This window comes from Balaenoptera physalus (genome assembly GCF_965194825.1).
Source record: "Balaenoptera physalus genome assembly, chromosome: 12".
Taxonomy (NCBI): Eukaryota; Metazoa; Chordata; class Mammalia; order Artiodactyla; family Balaenopteridae; genus Balaenoptera; species Balaenoptera physalus.
Genome location: NC_138897.1, coordinates 14,186,394 through 14,201,107, shown reverse-complemented (window position 1 = coordinate 14,201,107; position 14,714 = coordinate 14,186,394). Strand labels below are relative to the sequence as shown.

The following is a 14,714-nucleotide window of genomic DNA, read 5'->3' as shown; positions in this document are numbered from 1 at the left end:
GGATAAATCCATAACAGCAGAGAGAATGGGAGCAGGACAACCACTGGACCCTTTGGTGGAGAAAAGACCAGCTCTGACTGGCCACAACATCACCAGGCTCCAGGATCAGAAAGGGAAATAAAGGAAATTGGGCATAAAGAAAAGAGTTGGCTAGGAACCGTCTCCTCTGATTGGCAAAAGAGTCATGGCTTTGGACCTGCAAAAAGGGACAATAAACCTAGCACACAGGGTAAAAACAGATGATTGATTTTCAGACTTTAAGCATTCACTCATGGAAGATGTCAATGTAATTACAGCACAAAATGTAATATTATCAGTCTTGACTGGAGGTTGTAGAGTACATTAAGAGTTGGGGTTTTGGAGCCAGACTATCTGGATTTAAACCCCAGCTCTGTCTCATTGACGTGACGATTAAGTACAGACTAGAGGAGATGAGACATGTGCATGTCTGGAGGAAATGCCTTCCAGGCAGTGGGATCCACAAATGCAACAAATCCAGGCAGGAGGAAACCTGTGTGTTTGGGGAGCAGGATGAGTAAGAGAGTGTGCAAATGTAGCCATTAGAAGAAATAAAATAATATCAAAATTCAAGAAGGATAAATGAATAAACAATTTTTGAGAAGTCAGGAAGTACCTACCATATTTTTAAAAGACGTCCAGGGATTTCCCTGGTGGCTCAGTGGATAAGAATCCACCTGCCAGTACAGTGGACACGGGTTCAATCCCTGGTCCCGGAAGATCCCACATGCCACGGAGCAACTAAGCCCGTGCGCCACAGCTACTGAGCCTGCGCTCTAGAGCCCGTGTTCTGCAACAAGAGAAGCCACCGCAATGAGAAGCCCATGCACCGCAACGAAGAGTAGTCTCCACTTGCCACAGCTAGAGAAAGCCCCCGAGCAGCAACAAAGACCCAACACAGCCCCCAAAATAATTAATTAATTAAAAAATTTAAAAAAAAAATGTCCAGGTAGCCACCAGAAGAACTAGAAATGAAAACTGTTCAAAGTGGTTGACTCTAGGAAATCATATTGGGGGTGGGAGAGGAGGTAATAATGCACATTTTAATTACATCTTCTGCACAACAACAACAAAACCCATGTGCATATAGTTTTACTTTGATAAAAGGGAAATGAAATTAAAAACTCTCCAAGTGGAAAAAAATGTATTTGTCTGCAGTGAAAGTGATCATAACAGCATTTGCATGATCTGTATGCCCCTGAAGTAATTCTACAGCAAATATGTCCCAAGTGGATGCTTTACCTTTGAGATTTTGTGTATCCCTGGAAAAGCCTTTCCACGCTTCTGCTATTTTCTTGGGAAACATTATGCAAATCACTTTACACGCTTCTGCTAGTACAGCTCTATAGTTGCCACATTTTCTGGCCTGAAACACTTAGTCTCTCTACCCTTCCAGAAGCCCCAGATTCAAGTTTGAGTATAGATGACCCAGACACCCAAGGGGAAGCAGATAAAAAGGTGCAACTTAAGAGCAGAAGAATGAGAAGAAAGCGTTTTGAAAGTTCCCTGAGCTCTCAATGCCTGTATTAGACCAGAAGAAGGAAACAACTACAACTGGTTACCTGTGAAGCATGATCACAAAGTCAGCAGCTCTCAGGAAATGACTATTGCTTCCAGAGGCTGCGCATCATACCGGCGTCACTGTCACTCCTTTAGAGAATATACAAAAAGCAGGGAGTTCATATGTTAACAATTAACCAGAAAATTGCTTTGGAGTTAACTAGGAGCCCCACTAGATTTCCCCCTTTTAATTCAAATATGAAGATCTAGTTACCTAATAAGCAAGGGGATGATGAATACAAAATTCAGAATCGTGGTTAAAGAAGATCAGATAGAGATCTTCTAGATGGAAAGGGGAACAAGATTGATGCAATGATAGTGTCAATCTTCCAGCTCTTAAGTTAGGTGGTGGATTCATAGGAGGTTGTATTCTTATTATTAGGTTTCATTATTTACATATAGAACACATACATTCTTTTGCATGTGTCAGATATTCATAATACATTTTTAAGGGAAAAAATACAAGTTGCCTGAAAAAGAGACACCTTTTGCATTACCCTACAATATCATTCCATTTCTTAATAGCATTAAGTTATATCTTCCTTTTTTACCCATCTTTTAAGTTCTTCCACAACATTTCAGTGCTTCGAAAAGATACTGTGCAGGTTGTAGTGGATGAACAGGGATTTAGAATCAAAGCAACTCGAGTTCAATACCTGTGGCCTCTAAAACTCTCACGTTAAGTTTCAGCTGTTGATTTTTATTATTGCAGCTACTTCTTCCCTCATTTCACTTGTTCCTGTGCATTGCCTTGTGTCAACATTTACCATCTTTCACTGAAAGACACCATCGTCCTATAAACTCCAGTTGGGAAAGCGGTATGTCCTGTGGTCAGAACTGATCTCACAGAAGCAATCATTTCTGCCACAGAAATGCCACGACATCTTTCCCATGGGCAACTGCACTTACTCCCATGCTGAATCCGAGATCCTGGAACCTCAGCTCAGGCTGCCACCGACCTCTGCTCGCCTGGCTGGGAGAGTCCCACACGGGGGCTGAGGCTGGCTGACGTTCAAGGACACGGCTTGTAAATTCAGACGATCACCAGAGAAAGAAGTCTTGTTGAACCTAGGTAACAACTTGTATGAAGACGTCTACAGTGTAATAAAACATCCATTCACATTCAGGTAGCCACGGTCCTTGATGTAGTCTGACTCTAACATGGACACCAACAATCCCTCCCAACCTGTGTGCCGATCACTCCTCCATCAGCAGGTGGAGTCTATTTCCTTCCCCCTGAATCTGAGCTGGCCCTGGAATTGGCCTTAATCAATAGAATATGGCAGAAGTAAACTAACGATAGCTCTGGCCTAACCTATAAGGTGTCTGGCAGTTTTCACTTTCATTCTCTTAGAACCTTGAGCTTCCACATAAAGAGGCCCAGATCCTCTGGCAGAGAGACCCCCATGGAGGGTGAGAGGCAGAGAGATGGGGGGCCTGGTCAGGCTCCAGCTGTCCCAGCCGTCCTAGCTAGGGCACCAGACAGGAGAGTGAATCCTCCTAGTTTCCTTCAGCTGCTGTAGGTAACAAAGTACAACAAATTTGATGGCTTAAGGCAATAGAAAATTTATTCTTTCATAGTTCTGGAGACTGTAAGTCCAAAATCAACGTGTATCATCAGAGTTGGCTCCTTCTGAAGGTTCTGAACGGGAATCTATTCCTTGCCTCTTCCAGCTTCTGCTAGTTGTCAGCAATCCTTGGTGGTCCTTGGCTTCAGCTACATCACTCTAGTCTTGGTCTCCACTGTCACATGGCCTTCTCCCTGTGTCTGTCTACGTGCCCTCTTCTCTTCTTATAAAGACACCAGTCATACTGGATGTGAGCCCACCCTCATTCAGCATGACTTCATCTTAACAAATTACACCTGCAAAGATCCTTTTTCCAAAAAAGTCACATTCTGAGGTTCTGGGTAAATGGGAATTTGGGGAAGACACTATTCAACCTAATACAGAAACACTCTTGAGCATTCCTATCCCAGTCAAACCTCCAGACCACTAGAGTTGCGTGAGAAACTCCAGAAGAGATGAGTAGAACTACCCAAATTACATTTTCTTTTGCCTGCCCAAATTGCAACATCGTAAGCAAATGAATGGTTGTTGTTTTAAGCCGCTACATTTGGGGATGGTTTGTTACACAGCAGAGATAACCAAAACAGACCTTTTGAGACACTGGAGAGGTGACTTGACCAATCATCACCTTGAATTACTGATAATGTGCTGTTACCATGTCAATAAAATTACTAGTAAAAGGATGAGAACAGTGAGATTTTTGCAAAATGCTATTGTAACTTTCATGAAATGTCCTACATACGATTTTATTAAATTGTTTTTCTTCACCCAAGGGTTTCTGAGAGGTGATTTCCTGTTTAAAATGAGAAGGAAAAAAAAAAAATGTGGGGGAAGGGGGGTCTATGTCTCAAAATGACTGTTAAATGCTGAGTCACATGGAAGGAATGTGCAATGTTCTGAACCAGGGAAGGGAGGTTTGTTTCTTGTGAAGGACAGGAGATTTTATTATATTTGATAGCCCTGGGAAAGAAGAAGGAAGGGAATTGATTGTGTTACAGCTGAGGTCCTCGTCTGTAAAGATTATAAGGTGAATAGACTTAAGGTGTGAAAAACATTGAGATCCGACCCTGACCAGGTGTTCAATAATTCAACCCTCATCTCGCCCAGGCAGATGAGACATTCAAGTCTCTCTCTTCTGAAAGCCTTGTGTCAAACTGTATGAAGGAAATGATAGGCTGCCAATTTTCCATAACAACCTCCAAAAATGATGCAGGATGAGAAATGGCAAATGTTAGTCCCTCGTGACCCTAGAAGCAGCAAAGCCTCCTATAAAACTGTTAAGTAAGAAAATATAACATGGGGCGGGAGGAAGTCTTCCAAAAGGGAGTGGATCGTGACTTTCATAGTCTACTGGGAAAATAATCACGAATTTTCATAGAGGGACAAGGACATAGTAGACTCAAATTGAAGTCAAAAGGTAGGGGTTCTTTCCACTTACCAAGCATGAGCATTAGGAAAGTTCCCTGTGCCATTTGGCATTTCATACTCCTCATTTGGAAAAGGGGGATAATAATGCCCTACTTTCCTCAAAAGGTCATTGTGAAAAACATGAAATTATAAATATGAAAGCACTGTGAACACTTGCATGACCAAGATCAGGTTTAATTATTATTATTCAACATATATTTAAGCACATTCACAGGACAAATATTTTCTGCAGTGCTGATGTCAGATATGGCTGATTAAAAGGAATCACTAGGGACTTCCCTGGCAGTCCGGTGGTTAAGACTCCACACTTCCACTGCAGGGGGCGTGAGTTCGATCCCTGGTAGGGGAACTAAGATCCCGCATGTGGCCAAAATATTAAAAAAAAAAAAAAAATTTAAAAATAAAAGGAATCAGTAAAGAAACCTGTAGACACTACTACATATAAAATAGATAATCAACAAGGACCTACTGTATAGCACAGGGAACTCTAATCAATATTCCGTAGTAACCTATATAGGAAAAGAAACTGAAAAAGAATGGATATATGTATATGTATAACCGAGTCACTTTGCTGTACATCTGAAAGTAACACAACATTGTAAATCAACTATACTCCAATATAAAATAAAATTTAAAGAAAAAAAGAAACCTGTGGAACAGTGGTGGTGATGGCAACCATGATCTCATTAACAGAATGTAGAACTTCTGTACTTCTGACTCCCCATTTTCCACCCTGTCCAGGAATTCTAGGACTTTCTTCTGCAAGATGCTGCCTCTAACCTCTACTCTCATGTATTTACAACAATGATAATTATTTGCAAAATGTGAGCTTCCCGTTAAAGTCCTCCAGGAAAACCATCCTCCTGGAATCCCCACACCAGATTCAGCCATCACTTCCTATTTACTGTCAAGTCAAAGACAGACCACTGCCAAGACAAAGCTGGTGTCTGAAGCATATGTTTTCTCCTTAGGGTCTTGATTACCAGCCAGTTTGGCATCTTACGTGATAATGAGAAGAGAGAAGACTGAATTTATTGTTCTATACCACCACAAATCTCTTGACTTTTGGATTTCCAAGCCAATCTAAAAGAAACTAAGTATTAATTCCTGTTAATTATGCACCAGACAACTTAGAAAAAATCTGTCATCCTTACAAATATCTTCTAATGTTGATAATATTATTTTCCCCATTGATAAATAAGAAAATCGAAGGTCAAAGATCTTTAGTAACATGCATAAGGCCACAGAACTAAAATGTAGTAGAGCCAGAACATGAATCTAGGTCTGACTCAGGAATTCAAGCTCTTGCTATTACTTAATACCTTGCTTGGAACCCTCATGTAAGAAATACAGAATGAATGATGAAGCTTACACATTCCTTCCAAACTTGGCTTGTTGGCAGCTATTCCACTGTAGATGAGCATACAAGCTGTGGCATGTCTGTGTTCTTTTGGTGGAAATTTAGTCACCCAGGTTTTGCTTCTTTTGCCTATGATATATATGAGTTCTTCTTCTTCTTTTTTTCTTTTTTGGTAACCTAATTCTACTATTAGTCCTTCTATATTAAATCTAATGATTTCTTCAGTGATGGTTCAATGAAAGTCTAAATTCCTAAGTATGACACTCAAGACTCTCCGTGAGCTGGTCCTCTCATAATTCCTGTCTCGTCTCCCCTCATATTTCCTCATTTGCCCAAAGCACTAGGCAAACCATATTAAGGGTCACAGCCTGTGGGCCCACGTTTCATATTTTCTTATGATGTATTTTCATGTAGAATGATGTTCCCATCTAGGATTAATTCTTGCCAATATTTCAAAAATCTTAACAGAAATTAAAGAGTTACCTGAAATAATAACTTCATAGGCTAACTAAAATATTAAGTGCTTTGGCTTTTGGCCAAAAAAAATGCTCACTCAGTATGGGAATACTGATTATCTTCTCTGATTAGGAACTTTGATTACCAATAATGCATGGCTTTTGCTATCAAATCCAGAAGTAAAGTACCTCTTGATAAGTGCAAATTTTATAATGACAAAATCTTTTTGAAAACAACATGGGTTGGGGGAGGCGATGGGTGATAAAAGTGCCTTGGTGATAAAAAACTTAGGAACCAATTGACCCACAGTGGTCTCACTTAGTCTTACTAAAATCCTACATATTTTTGGCATCTTAATATAAATGCTTCTTTCTCCATGAAATCTTCCCCTATGTTGTCAGAGAGAAGTAATCCCCTTGCTTTTTGATCCTATGACATGGTGTATATGCTGCTCTTACTTCTCTATTTTCTTGTCTCTAAGCTGCTATCACTTATAATCTGCATCATTATTCTATATACCACAAAGAAAGAAAAACACTAACAACTAAACTATGGAACACCATCTTGACTTCAACATGTGAAAAAGCACAAAAAACATTTGTGTTACAGAACTGATGAGATACAGTATCATGAGTAGTTTGCGTTTCATTTCCCTTACTAGATCATTAAGAGAGAGCTACTATGTCTTGTTCATTTCTATTTTCTCAGGACATTATACTATGCCTTACATGTGGTATGTATTCAATATGTATGTGCTATATTGAATTCTTAGCTTAGAATTGTCCAAAGCTGGGTGACACTAAGGCTCTTAGTGAAATTTCATAGACTGTTTCTGTCTTTTGCATATACTTATAGATATGAAAAATCTAGTCTATAAATTAAGCAATAATGAATGCATGTGATCCTAATAGATTCCTCATCTTCATAGCAGCTAGAACTAAACATTTTCACTAAAACATTATTTGTTAGATTTCTATTGAGACTTTTATTCAGATAACTTGGGGTGCTGTACAGAAAATTTCATATTTACTTTTGAAAATTGGGCCAAAGGAGGACAAGCATAAAGGAGCATAGGGAGAGGAGGAAAAGTCCATTCAGAACTGAAATCTCTTGTCTTTGTACTGGAAGATACGATAGTCTTAGTGAACCAATGGATGCCTAAGTAGCTGGATAGGTGTATGGTTGATGAATGATATATCAGTCATCCATTACTACAATAATTCTGCATAACAAACTACAGCAAAACCTCTGTGCCACCTAACAACACACATTTATTTAGTTCACATGGTTTGTCTGGGTGCTCTGCTGACCTGGGCTGAACTTACCCACGTATCTGTAAGTCAGCTGGGGGTCAGCTGGTCTAGGCTGGGCTCAGCTAAGGCAGCTGGACTGGAGTGGCTCTGCTCTGCGTGTCCCCCATCCTCTGCCTGGGACCAGAGACGTGTTCTTCTCATAGCAATTGGCAGAGCACACAAGAGCAAGCAGAAACATACCAGCTTCTTAAGACCTAAGTTCAGAACTGCCGGCTGTCACTCTTGCCTCATTCTATTGGTCAAAGCAAGTAACATATTTGCACAATAGTCAAGAGGCAAGGAAATACACCCTCCCTCTTTAGAACAGGACTTGCTAAGTCACATGGCAAAGGGCATAGTTACAGGAAGGGGTGAGGAATTGGGGTCAATGATGCAATTCTACCACGTATAATAATGGCATCCTACATATAAATATTGATCTACAGTTTACAAAGTATACTTATAAATATTTTCTCATTTAATTTCACAACGAGACCAAAGTGGCAGAGCAGATATAATTATTCCTACTCTACTGAAGCAAAAAGGGAAACTTGAAGAACTTAAGTAAATTGCCCGAGATATATACCAAGTGATTGGGATGGAATTCAATCAGAATTATCAAGTATATTAAACAGATGTATAGGGTTAAGTGATTCAGATAGAATCCAAACCCCTACTACAAAAGCTCTTTGTGGATTATCACATGTAGTTCCATGGTAGGCACAGGGCTAGTGTGTTTTCAGTAAAGGACTAGGTCAATTCAGAAGAACAACAATATTGAGTCTTATCTTGAGGAACAACCAACCACACCCAGAGTTTCTGGAAAGTACGCTCTGGCTGGTTTCTAGGCTACATATATAAACAGGAATTGCTGCTTGTTTTCACACAAACACGTTAATTTGTGAAGAGGTTGGGCTAAGAGTCCAAAGAACGATGAAAATCCAAATTGGTGACAGCACTGAAATGCAAACAGCATCACACACTGATAAACTGCTTATGGATTTTCTATCTTCAACTGATTGGAAAAAAAATATTTTGAGGTGATGAACTGTAACATGTTAGAAGTAATTGGTTTAGTAAGACAAAAGATGTCATTTAGAAATATCAATACTACTACCCTCCTGGTGGATTATGTAGAGACAGAACAAAATCAGAGCTGCCCAGTGATCTGATAGTTTATTGTTTCATTTACTACCACGTATGTCTCACAGACATGGCGCTCAGAATAAGTGGGCTTTTGTGTTTCTGCCAGAAACACTGGTGCCCAGCTACCCACTCACTGAAATTTATATTCAGAGGGAGAAAGCATGAAAGTCAAGGTCACCTAATGAAAGAGGGATTGGGGGTAGAAAATAAGAGATTAATTGAAAGTCCCAGTAGCTTTCCAATAATTCTACCACTAAATACAATCGGCCCTCCATGTTCACGGGTTCCACATTCTCAGATTCAACCAACCATAGATCAGAAATATTCAGAAAAAAAATTCCAGAAGGTTCCAAAAAGCAAACTTGAAGTTGCCACACACCAGCAACAATTTACATAGCATTTACATTGTATTAGGTATTATAAGTGATCTAGAGATGATTTAAAGTATGTGGGAGGATGTGCATAGTATATGCAAATACTAAGCCTGATGGATTTTGGTGTCTGTGGGGGGTCCTGGAACCAGTCCCCAGAGGATACCAAAGGATGGACATCTGTATTTAGAGGAAACATTCCCTGAGGTTCCCCTACCACTTCCACCCAAGACTAGGACCCCTGCTATTTGATCTCAAAGCATCTTACGCTATTCTTTTGTTGCATTATGTCAGCTTCAATTTACTATTTATTCACGTGACTGTCTTTGTAATGCATGTTGCATCCTAGACTTTAAGCCTTTTGAGGGGAGATCAGTAAGTTTCTGGTTCATCTTTTGTATCCTAGAACCTAGAACAGTGCTTGCCACACAGTGTCACTCATAACATTTGTCAAATGAAGGATTGATCCAGCATAACCAACTTTTATCACTTCTACTTCCTACAGCACATTCTCTGTAAGCCAGTACCACAGAGAGCACTGGGGCCATGCTCTTGATTAGCTGCCCCGACCCCCTTTCCAATGGCTTCTCCTTAAGAGTAAGATCAAAATCCTTAACGTAATCTATAAGGCACGGGGTGGTCATGCCCCTTCCTACCTCTTTTTCCTGTCTCTTGACTTCTCACCATTAAGCTCCAGATGCATTGCTACTTCATACCATTTTCGGTTCCTTGAATGCACTGCAACCCTGCTGGCTCAGGGCCCACTGCACACATTGCCCCTTCTGCCCTGAACACCGTCTGTGCACCACATTTTCCTCTCTTTTAGAAGACTCATCTCCCAGCTGCAAATCAATCGTCACCTTGGGGAAGCCTTTCCTGACCCCCCAGACTAGGTCAGGCATCCCATCACAGTCTCTCACAGAATCTACGCTATTGCTCTCTTTGAGAGCACAAACTACAGTTGTTACTTTTCATTTGTCTGTGTGACCATTTGATTACTGGCTATATTCCCCCTGGACTGCAAGCTCCATGAAGGCAGGAACTGTGATGATTTCTGCTTACCATCTAATACTCAGGATTATTGCTCACAAATATCCAGGGCTTGAGCACTGTGCATGGCTTTGGTCAGAACTCAATAAATTTGTATTAAATGAATCAGTCAATAAAAGGAACACACATAGACACACACACACACACACACACACACACACACACACACGCCTCTTCTGTCTCTTTCCTCTCTTCCTTTAGGATGAGCACCTAGAGGCAACAGATCTGGTTCTAAAAATAACTTCTGTTGGTACACCAATAAGTTTGAATTCAGGTGACCTAGGTTTTAGCCAAGAAACAAGTTCCAACCAGTTGTCCTTAGTCGCCGGTAAGAATTGTTTTACTCATCACACGCTACCCCTTAGCAATCTTTTGATTTTAAAAAAAAAGACATAGAATTATCTTGTCTCTGTAGAGAGAAACTCCATTCAAGGTAACCCTTCTTACTAACAAACCAATCATTAGTGAGCTTTCTCTTTATAACTCAGACTTTATCACAGTTTATCACTTCTGTGTTAAAAACTCCTCCTAGGCCCACCCTACTACATATGGCCACAGCTTGTTTGCAAAGAATGCTGATCGTGCTTTCAAACAAAACCGTTCCCATAGGCTTCTGATTCACTTCCCACTTCATGCCTGTGCTTCGTTTGTTTTAGAACTGGAGTTTAATTTTGAAACAGTTGCTATGACAGGAAGTGGCTGCCGGGGGAAGAATTAGGAGAGAGAGATACGGAGCTGGGGGGATGAGTGAGACGGACACTGCTTATTCAACACACAGCCAGAATCAAAGACTGTTGGATGGGAAAAGCCCTGTAAAGCATACCAAGTTCCCACTTGATCCCTTCCTTCGGTTTAAAGTTGGGGAATGGGGAAAACACAGAAATGGAGAGGCAGCTTCTTTTCCTGGAATGCATGATAGTCCCATTATTTACATTAAAACTGAACCCAAGATGTGGTTCAGTTGCTGACCAGAGTAACATTTGGAAAAGTGGAAGCATACTCTCTCCAGAGAATGTTAATGAAACCAAGGAAGGAGTGGGGTGATTGCTGCTTACAACTCAATGCATGACCTTTTAATGGAGTAAAATGTTTGTAATATAAAACTAACTTGGCACTCCTGAACAATTTATCCCTTCAACAAATATTATTCAGCATTCTTTATGTGTCATAGCCCTTGCTAGGCATTGGGCATACAACAGTGGGAAAAAACTCCAGATATCCCTGCCTTCACAGAGCTTACATTTTAATGAGGGAGGGTAGACAATTAAACAACTAAGCTAGAATATGTATGTCAGAATTTACTTGGTACTGTTGAGAAAGTAAGAAGTGAAAATGATTGCAACACACACGTGAGTGAGGTTGTAGGGCTGGTATTTTGAAAAGAGTAGTCAGAGAAGGTCTCATCTCTCAGGTAAAGAAGTAAGCCATGTGGCTATGGTGTGGGTGGGTGGGGGTGGGGGAGGTCAATCCAAGCAGATGGAAGAGCAAGTGCAAAGGTCCTGAGGCAGAGATACATGTGGTGTGCCTGAGGAACACAAAGGAAGCTAATGTAATGAAAGTGGAGTGTAGGAGATAAAGTCAGGCAGGTACAAAGGGGCCAAATTAAATAGAGCTCTGTTGTCTAGTATGAGAATTGTGTATTTTACTCCATAGGAGATGGGACTCAACTGAAGGGCTTTGAAAAAGGAGTGACAGGACCTGACTTATTTTTGAAGGTTCACTCTGGCTGCTGTGCTGAGAGTGGGGCAAGGACAGAAGCAGGGAGATCAGTTAGACAGGAAGGTACTGCAATAATCCAGGCAAGAGATGGCGGTGCTGGGAGACAGGGTTGTCCTAGAGGAAATGGCCAAAAGTTGTATCGGTTTCCGGTGGCTACTATAATGAATTACCACAGACTTCGTGCTTAAGACAACAGAAATGTATTGCCTCTCAGTTCTGGAGGCCAGAAATCCAAAATCAGTCCCACTGGGCTAAAATCTAGGTGTCAGCAAGGCTGTGCATCCTCCAGGCTCCATTTTCACCTCTTACAGCTTCTGGTGGCTGCCCTACTGTTTGACATGTGGCCACATCGTTACAATCTTTAAGGCCAGCATCTTCCAATCTCTCTCTGCTCCATCTTCATGTCCTCTTCTCTGTGGGAGATCCCAAATCTCCCTCTGCCTCCCCATTATAAGGATACACGTGTATTTCAGTATCACCTGGATAATCCAGATAACCTTCCCATCCCAAGGTCCTTAACTTAATCACATATGCAAAGACTCCTCTTTCCTCTTTTTAATCATATCAGGTAATATTCACAGAGCCTAGGGATTAAGATATGAACCTTTTGAGGGAGCAATTTTTCAGCCTACTACAAAAGTAGCAGATCAGGGATATTTTTTGAAGCCATGGCCAGTGGATTTTCTGATAGATTAGTTGTTGGTTGGAAGAGAGAAGAATAAAGGGTAATCCTAAGATTTTTGGCAGGAGCACCTAGACTCTTCCGCAGAGAAAGATTCTGGAAAGAACAGGTTCGGGGAGAAGACAAGTAGCTCAGTTTTGGGATATAAGTTTGAAAAGCCTATTAATTATCCAAATGGTGATTTAAATAGCAAGTTAGACATAAATCTGATTTCAAAAAGGCCAGACAGGGGTTATAAATTTTTGAGTCATCGGAACACGGGTGGAAGTTAAAGCCATGAGACAAAGTGAGATTACCTAGCAGGTGGTTTTGAATTGCATTCACTCGGCTAAAATGAAATTATGTATTCCAGAATCTCTTTCCTTATATGGTTCCAGATGAGTGTTGACCAAAAAGGAAATATGAATGAAACTGGAAGGTGGAGGGGTGTTTGGTTAGATGTTGAAAGAGGCAGACACTGAGGTGCTGGTGGATTCCAGCTGGACCCTCTCTCCCCACTCTGCATCCAGCTCCTCTTCCCAGCCGTTGGCCCCGTTGGCAAGAGCAGCCCCAGGTCCACCAGACTCAGCGGCAACAGCTTCCATAGACTCTCCGTCTCTCTGTGGCTGTCCCACCGGAGCAGCAGGATGTGCCTTTGGAAGCTCCAACTCTGTGCTTCAGGAGGGCTGGTTAGAAACTCTACTCTGATCTCTTCAATCCCTCTTTCAGAACCTTCCTTCCCCAGCTTTTTCCACAATCATAGAAGGTCTTATTCCAACAACAAATCTCATTCTGTAATACTCTTTGTGGTCCTGTTTCCCTAGTTAAACCCTGACTACCTGTACCCAGGGAGTGAATTCAGACAGGGAAGAGTCTAAGAACTGAGCCCTGGGGCACTCCAAAGTTTGGAAATCAGACAGGAAAAGAGGAATCAGTGAAGGAAACTAAGCAGGGCTGGCCACTGTTGCACCTGAAGCTTAGACAATTGGCGGGAGGGGGGTGATTTTAAAGAAAAAGAATACGAAATTACAATTCAAAAATAAATATAAAAATGAATATACATTTAGAATGTGAAAAGGGATCATCTCAAGTTACAATTTTTAAAAGCTGGCAAATACCATGAATAACATAGTATTTTAAATTATTTAACTGCCTGATACATCCCTATAATACTTTCATCCCTACATTTTTTGGCTGCATACTTTTTGATCAAGTCTTCATATTACAATTATCTTCTATTATTATTTTCTTTAGAGAAAATGGAAAAATAAACAATCTTCCTTCTAGCATGATTGATCCCAGTTTTTAAATTATTTTTCACTTATATGCAAAAAATGCATAACATCGGTGTCTTCACACACAGACTTCCTTGCTGTTTATAGTCCTGGTAGAAATTTGAACTCCACAAACAAAAGAATCTGCTAAATCTGATTTCAAACAATTCTTTTTTTTTTAATTTAGAATATACAGTACATGTATTATTGCATTTGCTTATATTCTTGATAAGAGAGAACTTCTATGTTGATAAGGTATCAAAGAACTGAATTTCACAAAAAGAGCATATTATTTTATACATTTGATGATAAGAATAATTTTCCACAGACTGCTTTTCAAACTTTGTTTCTCTTTCACTCTCACACACTTCTGATGCTGTATACCAGAGGACAGATTCATTGATACCGTGATTCAATTTCTAAGCAGCACCTTTTGTCTTGATGCCAGTTACATTAGCACACTAGGCAGTAGAAGTATTTCTCAAAGCCATTCCTACTCCAGAGGAATAGAAATAACTCAATTGTACACAAAATAAACTACAACAAAACACATAAATATATCCCACAAAACCCAAACTAAAGGTATCTCCAACTCAACCCATTCTTACCTCCATCTCTAAAACACTTATAGTCATCAAAATGCTTATAGCCATTCTAACATTCCAATATCATCTGACAAAAGGGGAAAATTTAAAACTTTGTAATATGGAAACATTCAAACATGTACAAAAGTAGACAAACTAGTATAATAAATTCCCATGAACCCATCCTCCAGTTTCAATAATTATTGATTCATGGTCAACCTTGTTTC

At 40.3% G+C, this 14,714-nt stretch overlaps 1 long non-coding RNA gene across 1 annotated transcript in view; it reads right to left on the bottom strand.

Annotated features, from left to right (window-relative positions):
- LOC309640001 overlaps positions 1 to 10,636 on the bottom strand; it is a 29,027-nt gene extending 18,391 nt beyond the window's left edge. Inside the window, exon 1 of the long non-coding RNA XR_014251978.1 lies at positions 7,716 to 10,636. This is a non-coding gene — a long non-coding RNA (uncharacterized lncRNA). The remainder of the gene's footprint in view (positions 1 to 7,715) is intronic.
- Between the last annotated feature and the right edge of the window lie 4,078 nt (positions 10,637 to 14,714).